The sequence below is a fragment of the Pyrgilauda ruficollis genome, unplaced genomic scaffold (assembly GCF_017590135.1).
Source record: "Pyrgilauda ruficollis isolate IOZ18807 unplaced genomic scaffold, ASM1759013v1 scaffold37, whole genome shotgun sequence".
Classification (NCBI taxonomy): domain Eukaryota; kingdom Metazoa; phylum Chordata; class Aves; order Passeriformes; family Passeridae; genus Pyrgilauda; species Pyrgilauda ruficollis.
This window is the reverse complement of record NW_024525156.1, coordinates 15,558,479-15,572,339: the sequence shown is the minus strand read 5'-3', so window position 1 is coordinate 15,572,339 and position 13,861 is coordinate 15,558,479. Positions and strand designations below refer to the sequence as shown.

At 42.9% G+C, this 13,861-nt stretch overlaps 1 protein-coding gene across 1 annotated transcript in view; it reads right to left on the bottom strand.

The window, feature by feature from the left end:
* The window catches only part of CDH20 (cadherin 20), a 119,807-nt gene extending 107,508 nt beyond the window's left edge, over positions 1–12,299 (bottom strand). Inside the window, exon 1 of the mRNA XM_041475889.1 lies at positions 12,025–12,299. The gene's annotated coding sequence lies outside the window, so the exon portion shown is untranslated. The remainder of the gene's footprint in view (positions 1–12,024) is intronic.
* Positions 12,300–13,861: the final 1,562 nt, after the last annotated feature.

The window sequence follows — 13,861 nt, the reverse complement described above, 5'->3', positions numbered from 1 at the left end:
GGTGAATTGGGACAGCAAATTCACTGTACTGGGTTGGGAACCAGGGGCTGACTCGAATGTTTGGTTTTTCTCTTGCCTTTTTCCTTGACGGCCTATACTGTTCTCTGGGCTTGTTTTACCTTCACTCTGCCTTGTGTTCAACACCATTTTGGTTTTTGAGATATATTCTCTTCAAGCAAAAAAAGCAATTTTTTTTTCACCAGAAACATATGAACTTTAACCTTTTCCAGGAAAAAATTTCTCACATCTAGACTCCTTCTTGGCACTTTGAGACACAAATCACAATCTTGACCTGTTCATTACTAAGCGTGATTGCTCTGACAGGTCTTTTGTCTGAGCACTTCTTAAAGGCTTTGGTTTCCTTCTAAAACATGATGATTTTGAAATCTAAGCTTTGACAAAACAGAACTGTGATCTCCCAGTTCCAGTATTTGGTCTGCAAGCACAATGCCCTATGTGTTTGTACTGCAGGGGGATCTGCATATCGCCTAACACCTGCAGGCACCTCTAAACCACAAATTATAACTAATGACAGAAGTTTTACCTTTGTGTGGTGATTCTGTCTCAGAAACCCAAACCTGATGTGTTTCCTCAAGCACTCAGATCCACTCTGTGGACAAAAGCTAAAAAATCCCTGTTGTATCAGCATATCCAAAGCTAAACTCAAATATTGCTCTTATCTAGGCATATAATCCCATCAGATTGTGAACCATTGGCTTTGGCAGTAGAATGTGCAATGGTGGCAGAAGTTGTGCTAAGGCTGGACACTTATCCTATCCCATCTCTGCCTCCTTTTTTACCCAGACTCGCTTGGCTGTGCTGGTAGCACTAATTTACTGGCACCAGTACTGCACAAGTTTCAGCTAAAGGAGCACCATTTTCTGCAGTCCTATTCCTTAAACATTTATTGTCACATCTGTGACTTTTTCTAGTTCCAGGGTTTTATATAAGACAGGAACATTGAGGTTATCTGATCAACTTATGTTGACAATACCCCACACATGGCAGAGGACAAGAGGATAAAACACTGTAAACATTATGAATGCTGTGTCTTCCCCCTTTCCCTTTTTATTTCCTCTAAACATTATTGGAGAAGAATGTACTGCAAAGTCATAAATAAAGTATACTTGTCAGAAGCTATGATCTTAAAATATTCTAAGGGTTTGTTTGTGTTCTCTCCATAAATTGTTTATTGGTCAATATGGACAGAATTTGCAAATGCATCCTCCTTTGCAGTTCACTGATATTATCTCCATTCTAAATACTTTCATCTAGTATTAAGCTTCCAAAAAAACCCCACTTTCTACTCTTTTTTCATTGATGAGAAATTTTCTAATGCTGAACATAGAATTATGCAGCATTATGTTACCCTGTGTTTTTTAGCCTTAGGAGATGGTGAGCATTAAAGGACTGTATGATTTTTAAAGTTACTATCAGAGGTAGAGTTATGTAGTTGGTTTGATGATTTTTGAGTCATCTCCATCTACACAGTAAAGCAAATAAAAAAAGAAAAAATCTCTGTAGAAAATAAGTTTCTAATTTATATTTTTACTTCCCTGTGTCATGTTAATGACACACTAACAGGCCAACACTGTGAAATGGTACCCTGGTGAGTAAATTATTATGAAAAGAAGTTTATCAAGGTAGTGATTTCAGTGTCTGAATAACCCATGAGGATACAGAACAGGAAAGATCTCTTTATCCAGAGAAGACACAAACCCTTAACACAGAAAACATACATTCTTCTAGCTCTCCTGGAGCCCTGCAGAGCAAGGTGGTCTTCCAATAAAACAATCATCCCGCATAGTGTGATATTTTAAATCAGAAGTTAAGTGGTTCAGTCCCCTCTAGATAGCTCATAAAGAGGCAAAAAAACCCCACCAGTAGACTTAAAAATGCTTTTAAATGCATGTAGTCATTGATAGATTGGCTATTTACAGCTAGTAAGTCAAATCTGTTATGACGTTTGGTAATTACTTCTTCAATAAATAACTTGATGAGTTCCCAGAGAAAAGAAGGCAATTTATCTCAGAATAAAAACAGTTTTGGTCCACCAACCCTTTGAGGACAATTTGGTAGGTAACTGTAACTGTATGGGGAATTTGGATGCTCAGCAATCATTAAAAATAATGGGAACTTAAGTGTCCAGATCCTACAGCAGTTTCAAACTCTTAGCCATGCTCTCCTGGGGCGACTACTTTTTGCCCGCTGCAAAGGTATTAACACTTAAACACTCAAACACTCAGGAAAGAAAGAGCAAGGTCTGCATTAAACCCCAGCATCAGATGGTTATCTATGAGCATTTTACTGATGTTTTACTAAATTGACACAATGAAGAAGAAAACAGAACACCTTATAATTTATTTTTGATACTGCAATTATTGATGTTTCAACAAAACAAGGACTTCATAGTCAAAGGGTTCATTGGCAACAGGATTAAAGTGGCAACAGATTTTAATGGGAATGGATTTTTTGAGGCTAGGAATTTGTAGTAAAAAGTTAACACCTACCTGCCACACAACCATATATGTTTGTTCTGCATAAACACCTTACAGCCCAGTAGGGGATTACAGAGGTAATGCAATGGAGCTCTTTCTCCCAGGGGTGAGAAACAAATGAGGTGGAGATAGCAAACAGTAGTAGGGAAAGGTTATTAGCTATACTGGGTATCACTGCTGTTAGCCGTGGCTGATTCATTGCCTCACTAACAGTCGCCTATTTAGCAGCCTGCAATACAAATGAGTCTTTAATGGGAGCCCCTTCTCTTGCACAGAGCAGCAGGACAGCAAAGGAGGGCACTTGAAGAGCTACATGGGCCAAACAGGCAAGGAAAAGAGACAGGCAGAGACTGACAGCTCAGTGTTGAGCTGCTCTCTTTTCTTTCTCTCCTTTGCTTCCATTATCACTTCTACACATTTGAATCTAGCAGCCAGTTCCCTTGTCCTCCACTTCATGCTGAGGTGTACCCTGGGCACGAGACAGCAGGAGCCCACCTGGAAGAGTGCATCCTCAACCACAGTGTATTTAACACGGCGCCTTTAGTGGCACCACTGAGCTCACCCTCACGAGGATTCGCCTTTCCCAAGTCTATACTACACAAAAAAAAAAAAAGGTTTAGCCGTGGTTCAGACCAACATTTCTATACAATGGTTACATTTTTTATATAGCCCTAATATCTACAACACAGTGCTGAAAGACATCTTTCTCTTGGCATATTGATGAGCTACAACCTGAAACCACATGCAAATCTAGGAATATATATTTTTTAACACCCACCCCCCCCAATATTCTTTACTCACCCTGGAGACTTCTTGTGGGATCCAGATGCTGTTATTCCAATCTTTATCTGTTACCACAAACTCCTCTGCTTTCTGCCACGCTCATTTACAACCCTGTGGAATAGTTGTTTTCTTTTTGTATGAGTCTCTTTCCAAGCCAGAGCCAAATTCTATACTTGCAACCTATCAGATCTGTCCTTTTTTGTCTCTGTTATTCTATGAAGACATTTGTAATTTTTTTCTGTCTGCCTCACTATACAAATCCTGTTTTCTTGCCCTCCTGCAGCTTCTTTCTCTGTTCAGTCTCCTCAAGGTTTTGTTGCTATTATCATCATTTGTCTCAGCATGCTCTCTGTCCTCTTGAAGGCTGGTTTGACAGATCCTCTCTTGTCATCTGCTTGAAGGCTGATTTCAGCTCTTCCTTGCAGCGCTGTGCCTATGTTCCTCCTCCGCTACAAGTGTTTAATGTGGAGCTTGTTCTACCAGAGCTGCTCCTCGTGGCCCTTTCTCCTGAGGAGCGTCTCCAAGACAGAAGGTGCACAGGGCTGCGGGCCACAGAGCCGGTCTGATAATGCCAATGGCTGACTGCTGCCTTCCCAGCAGCCCTGGCAGCCCTTCCCCTTGTCATTGTCAAGGATGTGCTCTAGTCATTTGACAGGATCTCCTCTGGGTGTCCATCGGGTGCCCAGAAAAGATGGTGTTTAGCCTTGCTGTTAGAATAAATTTACCAACTTGTGCTCACTCCTCATGCATTCTTTGCATGGAGACTGTCCATTTCCATATCACTTTCTGAAGGAGACAGAGCAGTAGCTCCTCTCAGGAGATACAGTAGCTGTTTGCTGCATGCAGCCCTCCTTTGACATTGAAAGAAACTGAATGTCCAATTAAAACACACAGGAACCACTGATACACAGTCTTCTCATACTTGCCTTTCTGGGAAAGAATGTTTCTGTCCTTCATAGGTCCTTCACAAGGCCTGCAGATTTCCTTTTTATTTCTCCACTCTCTTCCTTAAAAACACATTTTTGCTCTGAAGCCTTAATATATTACACCTGCAGGTCAAGTAATACATAATATTTACTTTAATGGTTAATGTCCTCCAGATTATGCATGGATTGGAGGATGCTTGGGGCAAAACTTCAAATTTTATTTGAAGGGAAATGCTTCTTTTCATTAAGGAAGCTCCCCTTTCCAGAAGTCAGTCTTCTAGATCACACAGAGAGCCACCATAACTTCACCTCTTAAAGTCTGTCTCTCGTCTTCAAAAGTATCTTAAAATTAAAAAAAAAAAATAGACTAATTTCAGCAATGGGCTAAGCACATAGAAGGTAATCCATAATTTAGTGAAGTACCTACATTATTCTTAAGAGATTTGCCAACTAGTGATCTACTACTGCTATTTTAATTTATGTTACATCGTGATTGCAATTCTAAATTAAACTCATACAGGCAAGAAAATTTATAGTTAAGCCTTTCTGTCAATCCTTAACTTTCTTCGCAGTAACAAAGTGACATATTGCAAGGGCTCTCGACTGTGTCTCACAATACCTAGGCATGTACAAAGGTTAATTACTGTATTGGATTTGAGTGACAAGGTTTTGCTGGTTGGGGAGAGAGCTACAGGGGTGTTTATGTGAGAGCTGCCAGAAGCTTCCCCCATGCCCATTACAGCCAATGTCCACTGGCTGCAGGATGGACCCACCTCTGGGATAACTTATCCAAGAAGGGGAGAAAAAACCCTTCTGCAACAGCAGCCAGAGAGGAGAGTGAGGACATGTGAGAGAAACAGCTCTGCAGACACCAAGGTCTGTGAAGAAGGAAGGGAAGGAGGTGCTCCAGGCACTGGAGCAGAGATTCCCCTGCAGCCCCTGGTGAAGACCATGGTGAGGCAGCTGTGACCCTGCAGCCCCTGGTGAAGACCATGGTGAGGCAGCTGTGACCCTGCAGCTCCTGGAGGACATGAAATCGAAGCAAGTGGATGCCCAGAGGTGGCTGTGACCCCCACGGGAAGGCCATGCTGTAGCAGGCTCCTGGCAGGACCTGTGAATGTGTGTAGAGAGCCCATGGTGAAGGCAACCTATGCTGCCAGGATTTGTGATTGATCCTGCAGGGACCCACGCTAGAGCACTTCATGAAGAGCTGCAGCCCATGGGAAGGCCCCACATGGAGGAGTTTGTGAAGAACTGAGTTCTGTGGGAGGGAAACCATGCTGGAGCAGCGGCAGAGTGCTAGGAGTCCTTCCCATGAGGGAGGAGAAATGGTGACAATGTACCAGTGACAACTGACTGCAGCCCCAATTCCCTGTCCCCCTGTTCCACAAGGAGGCAGAGAAATTGGGAATGAAGTAGAGTCTGGGGAGAAGAGCTGTGTAATAAACTAAATTGATCTCCCCAGGTTGAGTCTGTTTTGCTGGTAACAGTAATTGGTGAGGCATACCCCCGTCCTCAATTTGACTTGTATTCCCTTTGTATTTGTCTCTCCTGTTCAGCTGAGGGAAGGGATAGAGTGGCTTTGGCAGGCACTGAGATCCAGCCACGGTCAACACACTCCAGTTACACAGATTCATTTTTTACCTTTAATTTGCTGAAAGGAATCATGCAGAAGAACTCAGCCCTGGTGTGCTCCCTTTCTGAAAACTCTTAGCACCTCTTGGGCCGTGCTATCGGGCACTGCATAGCTCAACAGGGCAAACCCTACACCTTTCAGTGAGTACTTGTTCCATTGGGCATCTGCACAGAAGCAGGAAGGCCATCAGTCCTTCTGACAAAAGTAAAATAATTTACAAAAGGCCTTACTGAGAAACAAATCCACACGTTTACCCCAGGGGCCTCATGGCAGCCCTAACCAGCTCTATTCCTTCCCTCTTTGTTGGAGACATGAACTAATGGCATGGCAGCACAAGATCATCCCAATGCTGTCACTGCCAGAAAAAACACAAGATGACACAGATGGTAAAAAGGAGAAAACCAAGAAGAAAATTCAGAAGGCAGCCCTATTAGCCAAATACTTCTGTGTTTCACTGGTTCCAGCTTAAGCTTGGACTGGTTGTGGTTCGGGATATCAACCCCTGAATGCTCAGATAAAAAGAGCCATTACAAAAATCGTCACAGTCAAACACTTTTAACACACAGAATGCATTTAGTGGTGTACCTTGAATTTATTTCTTAGCACATGAATTATACTTATGCTTTTCAAAGCAAAACAAGTAGTTTAGAAATTTGAACTGCCTGAGACTGCATGAAATGCTCCTTTCATCCATTCATTCTGTAAATGAGGACCCAAGTCAACTCCTTCACAACAGTTACGGTTTCTCAAGTCTGCAAACACTTTTCAAATGTGGGCTCCATCTTTTGGAATGCCATCAAGACATGCTTGCTAGTGTTGTAGCTGGTGAATTTTAAGTGCTTAGCTTTCAGATGAAATGTATGTAACTATGTTAAAAATTCCTCTGAAAAAAGTAGGTCTTATACATGCGTTGCTGTCAGTTTTCACAGTTCTATCCTTTTTTTAATTACCCTAGGCATTCTGATTACAGAGCTACAAAGTAATCTATTTAAAGCTGGGTTTTACAGTGATCTAATGGGCAAAAAAACCATACGGAATTAGAAAACATTTACTTCTCTTCCCCTTCTTCTTATATTGCCAAATATGTTTAAATCAAACTTGTTTTAAAAACAAATATTCCCAGGGTAAGGACTTTCATATCAACTTCTGGTTGTTTCTGTTGAATTAGAAACCTCTGGCAATTTTTTTCCTACTGAAATGTAAATGATGACATATCGTTAACTAGCAGCATTACACCACTAAAATACTAGGATGTGTCTTGCTTGCCTCAAACTTCCCCTTCCTTAAGTGCAATGCCTTAGAGGCAGCAGTGTTTAAATGGTACAAAGTACTCCACTAGCACCAGCCTGAATCTTTATTTAGGAGAACAAGCTTCACATTCTTCCCTGCTAACACAGTATATGGAAATGTTCAGCTCCTCCATAAAACACACTCATACACTATTTCTGTCTACCCCAAGGTACAGCACTGACATGACAGATTCATGTTCCCAGCTGTGACATAAGGGCTCTTTGACAATACCACAGTGAAAGCCCTATTAAGAAAACATGTGCCGGACCGTGCATCTGATGCAGTTAAATGCTATAAAAGATTTTCCAGGTGTTAATGAGTTGCACGAGCAGAATGAAAATGAGGGGGAACCGTGCACTTGGAAATTCTCAAGGAGCAGGACTCAGGCTCTCAGAGAGACGGACAAACAGCGCTTTATAAGCACCACTGGCCACGCTCTGCACCTGACCATACGAGGTGATGAGCGACCCCGACTATTCACTGGGGGAACTGTTCATTGAGGAGCGTTTGCATGGGAAAAGACAGACTTTCATGTCTTCCTGCAGTTTACTACATCCTTTTTACTTTGCTCTATTTGGGAAAATGCGCTAGTCATTTTCCCCCTTTTAAGCATTTTTTTTGTTGTTGTTGTTCTAAAAAGAAGGAAAACATTATGCCTGTTGCTTCTTGTTTTTAGTTTTATGAGGGATTCAGCTTGACCCAGTATAGATAAGAAATTGTCTTTTAGTTCAGGCTAAAATATCACTACTTAGAGTTTATGTTTTAAAAGACACAGTCTGTTGAACACTTTGAAAAAGCAGTGGTTGAAATTTTTCAAGGCAATGTTGAGGACTAATACAGATTCCTCTAAGATATGTATAAAATCCTGCGTATGGGTTGTCCTGAGCATTTCAACCACTGATACTTCAGAGTATGTGCATATGTTATTTTGTACAACAGCTACCAACAGGTGAAATGTTTATTCATATAATCTCTTGACTTGATAAAAGATTGTTTCATTTCTTTAGCATGCATGAATTTTATGGTTACTCTCCTTGAGGAGGTAAGTTTTGTTTTATCTATTTATGACAGGTACATTGAGGGAAGGCTGCAATGCAGACTGTTTCATGCTGTTGTGACAACAATCACAGTCTTAATCCTGGCATACAACTGTATCTGAGGAAAAAAAAAAATTGTCGCCATGCTAATTTCAGCCTGACTTTCTGAAAAGGGGAAGCTCCCAGGAATATGAGAACCAATGGAGCGTCTCCTCTCAGAAGTCAATTTAGAACCACCCATTTTCTTTCCCACAGAAAAGTCAGTACTATTTTATCTCTCATTTCCAATCTAATATCCCAAGTTGTCTACCCACTCTTCCCCCGCCCCAACAGAGTTACCTAAATTAACTTGGAGCACTAAATTTCCTTAAAGGTGTAAAAAGACTAGGTGGAGAGAATAAGCAAATCACTGTAATAACACATTGACACAGATTTTTGAAATGGATGTCTTAAGGGTTAAATTCCTCTGGCTTGCCAGGTGTTTTGTGCAAATGTTGCATTCATACAATGCAGTATCTGACCATTTAACCATATGTCAAACAATCTTTGCTATCACAACCAGATGTAGACATTGCCATGGAATGAAATTATAATTTTATTAATTACCCTTTAATTAGTTGATACAGGAGAGAACATGCAGTAATTTAGTCATAATTGGCCTGACTGAGACTCAATACTTAAAGGGATGGAATCTGTTTGTGAGACTACTTGTTATGAATAACAATTATGTCTGTGACAATGCAATTTTATAATGAAGATGTACTATGCATTTCAAACAGTATAAGTTAGTATTAAGGATAGGTATAAGATAGTATCCAGGATTCTAGCTACAATTTGATGGAAAATGTTTTCCTTGAATAAAAGTGTGTAATCCTCTGTGTATTTTGATACACATTATAATAATGCAAGAAAGACCCCTTACCAAACTCACTGTGATGATCAAAATGTGTTTTCAATGCATTTTATTATAGAAAGGAGGAGCCACTTGCACTTCAGACTCTTCTCAAAATATTTTAGCAATCTTCAAATTATTCAAGACTTTAATATAATATTTGCACAAGGAGTACACCATGCAAATTTTTTGAAACACTCTTTGACAAAACATTGTAATTGAGCAGAGTTGCTTATGTGACCACTTGTCACCACACTTTTTGGATTTTTGCAAGAAAGTGGAACATCCCTAGATTTCTCGGACTACATAGGTGCAAACAAAGTTAGCAGCATCCTCCTCTAGACTGCAGCAATAGATAAATGTCTTGAAGACATTCTTTCAGCACAGATTGCTGTTAAGTCAGGACTACTCTTCACAGATTGAATATTGAGTATCAATGTAGTAGGAGAGAGCACATTCAACAGCTTAATAAAAATGCTTGTAAAGTGGATCTTAACATTGACCCTTACATACCCAGTTATTAAGAGATGTTTTTACCATTTTGGAGCCATCATTCTGTCCTTGCTCTTCTAAACTCTATGACCTGAGAGAAGACTGCAGTGTTTTATATTAGTTTTGTACTTTTAGATGGACAACATGCCTCATGCTTTCACCTCTTGTCTTTCCACAAAAATCTCAGAAAGTGCAGGTCAAAACCTTCAGCAAACACAGCTCCAACAAAATGTAACAAACTGCTTTACTTTTCAGAGCTGAATGAAAGCTGCCTCCTGTTTTTTCTCGTGATAGCTCTTAGTTCTTTGCATGTGCAGTGACAGAAATTATATTTAACTGAATTACTTTTAAAACCTTGCCCAATTACAGCATGTTTATTTATTTCTTTATGATGCACGTGCAGGCTATATTGATGTCCCTAAGCCAAATAAGTCTTTCATGTAAATGTTTTAAGGTCAAGGAAGTTATACGAATGATAAGTCTGTTTCCTTTTAGAAATTGTTCTACCTTGTTTAAATGACTATAGACTGCTTTCAAAGTTTTTTTTTTCTTTTTAAACACAACATCCTTTCATTCTTTATGATGGTTAATTCACTATTACGCTTCTTTATCACAAATGTATGTATATATATATGTATGGAAAAACATGCTGTATAGGAAAGCAAAACACCTTTTGCCTAGGGTGCCATCTTTCAGTTAATATCAGTAAGTCATATTCTGTTGCTTATAAGTGCATCTTGCTCAACAACTTATCACCACCTCCAGTACACTCACAGGTTGTATCTTCCTGCTGTGTCACAGGGAATAGCTAACACAGTGTAACAAGAGATCATTCCATTAGATTACCATGAAAGAATCACCGCTGCAAGGAACTTGAGCTGAACAGGGACACAACCACAGTGTTAAAAACTCGAAACAGTTTGCCATTAAAGCCTTGTGTGACTGCTTGAGAAATGTCTTAGAGCAGCACAAAAGCTGGCACCATTAGCTTTCATCCCTGCTGAGTTGGCAATAAAGTGCACACATAAGTAAAATGCATTAATTGGTATTAGTCAATCTAGTTAAAATGTTCATTCTCCAGGCATCTTCAGATTTCATTTCCATAAAATAGGATTTCTTTAAGTCTCATAATTTGATTTTGTCCAGCCCAAAATGATATTGACACAGTGGCAGCAAAAGCACAATTACACCCGAGCTTTACAAAGGTACTCTCTATCTAAATAGACTGGGACCCACGTGCTCCCAGTCTCTCTCTCTCACTCTCTCTCACACACACACACACACACACACACAGAAAAAAAGGAACCCACATAAAAAACCCACAAACCTGCGGAAGAGGAAAAAGTGATGCATTTTCCTATCATTTTCCTATTGCTATTTTTCCTCCCTTTCCCCCGTATTTTTCCTACTGTGCACTACTGATTACTGCACTTTAAGATCAGAATGAACAATTAACTGCCTAATTATTCCAGTCACACCAAGCCACAATGAAATCTTTATTCAGTGTTTACAGCAATCTTTGGCAGAGACTGTCTTGCTGTTTTTAAACCAAGAAGAACTGCTCCCTTTGGCTCCCTTCAGCATCAGCTGCCTGGGTTTCAGAGCTGGATGCCAATAATCAGCCTCCTTTTTCTCTTCCAAAGTGGCTATTTTTTTTTTTTTAAGGGTGAAAAGACCTATTCTCATCAAGTCCCCATATATTCTCCCTGATTTATGTCCCAGCCACTGCGTCTCTTCCTTCCGTATCTTTTACCATTTGTGTCCCCCTGCACCCCCTCCGCGCCGCTCCGGCGGCGCCCGCCGAGCCCCGGAGCCCCCGGACACCCCCGGGCACTCCTGGATAGGGGAGCGCTTCTTCCTTGGGAGCCCCGGCGAGGGCGCGGGATGCGAGGGGATGGGGGATAATTTCCAGCTCCGGCTGTACAGCATCCACACGCATCCGCACACGCACACTTTCTCCCACAGTTTTTTCTCGTTCTGCCGAAATCTCGGAGGAGGCTCTCCGCCCCGGGAAAATTGGAGGGAGCCGCTCCATGCCCCGGACGGCTCTTTCTGCCCGCTCTCCGTGCCTCCCACCTGGCCCCCGCTCCCGATGGGCAGCCGCGCCGCCGGGACGCTGCGAGCCCCGCTCCTGCCGCCGCGGCAGAGCACCTGCGGAGCGGGGGAAGCTCGTCCCAGCCAAACTCCGGAGCGACCCGGGGTGGGCTCGCTTCGTTCCCCACCGCCTCTTCCTCGCCCTCCGACTGCGGCTGGACAGCCAGGGGGTCGGGGAAAGAAATTAAAAAAGAAAAAATAACAGGAGGAACAACTGAGATTAAAAGAATACTAAAATCCTAAAGAGAAAAAGAAAGAAGTAAAGGAATAAAGGAGAAGAGAGGGAAAAAGAAAAAAAAAAGAGGGGAGAGGGGGGGGGGGGGGGGGGGAAGGAAAAGAGCAGAAGAAAAAGTCCGCGAAGGAGAGGTCGGGTTACCTTGCAGTGTGGAGGAGCTCTCGACTGCCTTCCCGGCGACGGGACTTCCCTCCTCCGCCGGGTGCGCCCCTCACATCCCCGCGCCCCGTTCCGCTGCCGCGGAGGAGCTGCCGCTCGCTCCCGTCTCCGGCTGCGGGAGCCGCTCGGGCTGGGGGGGCTGCGCGGGGCCGCGCGGCCGCGGGCGGAGGAGGAGGAGGAGGCGGAGGAGGAGGAGGAAGGAGCCCCGCAGCCGCCCCGCTCCCCAGAGCTGCCCGCGGGAAGTGGCCGGCGCTGCCCCCGGCTCGGCTGCCCGTGGATATCGCGGCGGGTCCAACGCTGCCGCGGGGACCTGCGGGAGGCGATTGGTGCCGGGCAGCTGCGCCCTCCTGCGCCGCCCCCGGCCCTCCTTCCCGGGGAACCCCCGCCCCAGCTGCGGCCCCCGGGCTCCACGCAGCCCCCCGGCTACAGGAGAGCAACCGCGGGTCTCCCCTCCGCAGGGCTGCTTACATCTCGGGAGGATTCCAAAAAGGCACCACACTGGCTGCTGAGGTAGACCAAAAGTCACACCGGAGAGGCGAAGCGGTCCTTTATTTAACTAAAAGGGTACGGAGATGAAAGCTGAATTTCTTTGGAAGGCTCGATTTTAGTTAATAAACACGCTGAGACTAATGTCAGAGTACTTTTATGAGGGCAAACAGTAAAGTTTCCTGGAGGACTTGTGTAAGACTTTGGAAAAACAACCAAATAATAAAGGGGTTTTACATCCACCTTTAAAGATCATTTTAGTGTTCATAAAAGCTGCTGGGCTTGCTGAAGCACTCCCCATCCACAGAACAACAACTGCAAAGGCAGCAGCAGAACAAGGCATCCTTTCTGCCAAGTGATTCGTCTCGGTCTTGACCTGAAGCAACCAGGAGGGCAGGTATTTCTTATCCACCATTCCTGTGCCAGCCTTCATCTTTCTGCACAAAATGGGAAGGCAGCAAACTTGCACCAACTTTGATGATGTGTATGTATGAAAAAGAGAGGGAAACTTGTCCACTTGGGTATGAGGAGGTTATTATCTCTTTAATAGCTCCCTGTAGTAATAACTCCTTTTTGCTGCCAGCAGACAGCCCATTCCCTGTCTCAGTTCAACTGGTAAATCTCAAGCAACTCCACTAAGCAGAGCTGTGCCCCATCAGTCTGTGGCCAAGCCGGTGAGTGGCAGTAGGAGACTCTAAATCTCATTATCGATTACCTGGGATGCTGCCAGTCCCTCAACAATTAGATCTTGAGATGAGGATTCAGCTTATACAGTCAAGATTTATTTTGGGTGGTTTTTTGTTTTCTTTTTTTCTCTCCAGATTTGCACTAATGATTATTTGCAGAACTAAGGTCTCACTGGCTAGTTTTCTGGCCCTGCATTTTTCATATTGATCATAACATAGTCATTTCAGCATTACAGAAGAAAAAGGGCAGATCTCTGGAGAGAAGTTGCTGGAAGTTTGAATGCTGGCAAAGTGCCCAAAACAAATGATGAATTACAGCTATGATAAATGAAGACTTGGGTGTGTTGGGAAGCCATACAATGTTCTCCCAGTTTCCTCTATTTAATGTTCATCTTTGAGCTCATCCTCAGGCTGATGGAACATTTTTAATGTAGCAGTTGGAGGAGGCAGGAATGGCCTTTGTCAGCATTACTGGTCAGCCACAGACACTCGGCACACTTCTGACAAAAATAAGGCAAAATAGACCCCTCAGTACCACTTTTCCCTAATACTAGGACAGAATACTTGTAATAACATCTGGAAAATATCAGAACACCATTACTACTTCAAGTATGATGGCAAGAACAATGACCTCTTGCTAGAAATGA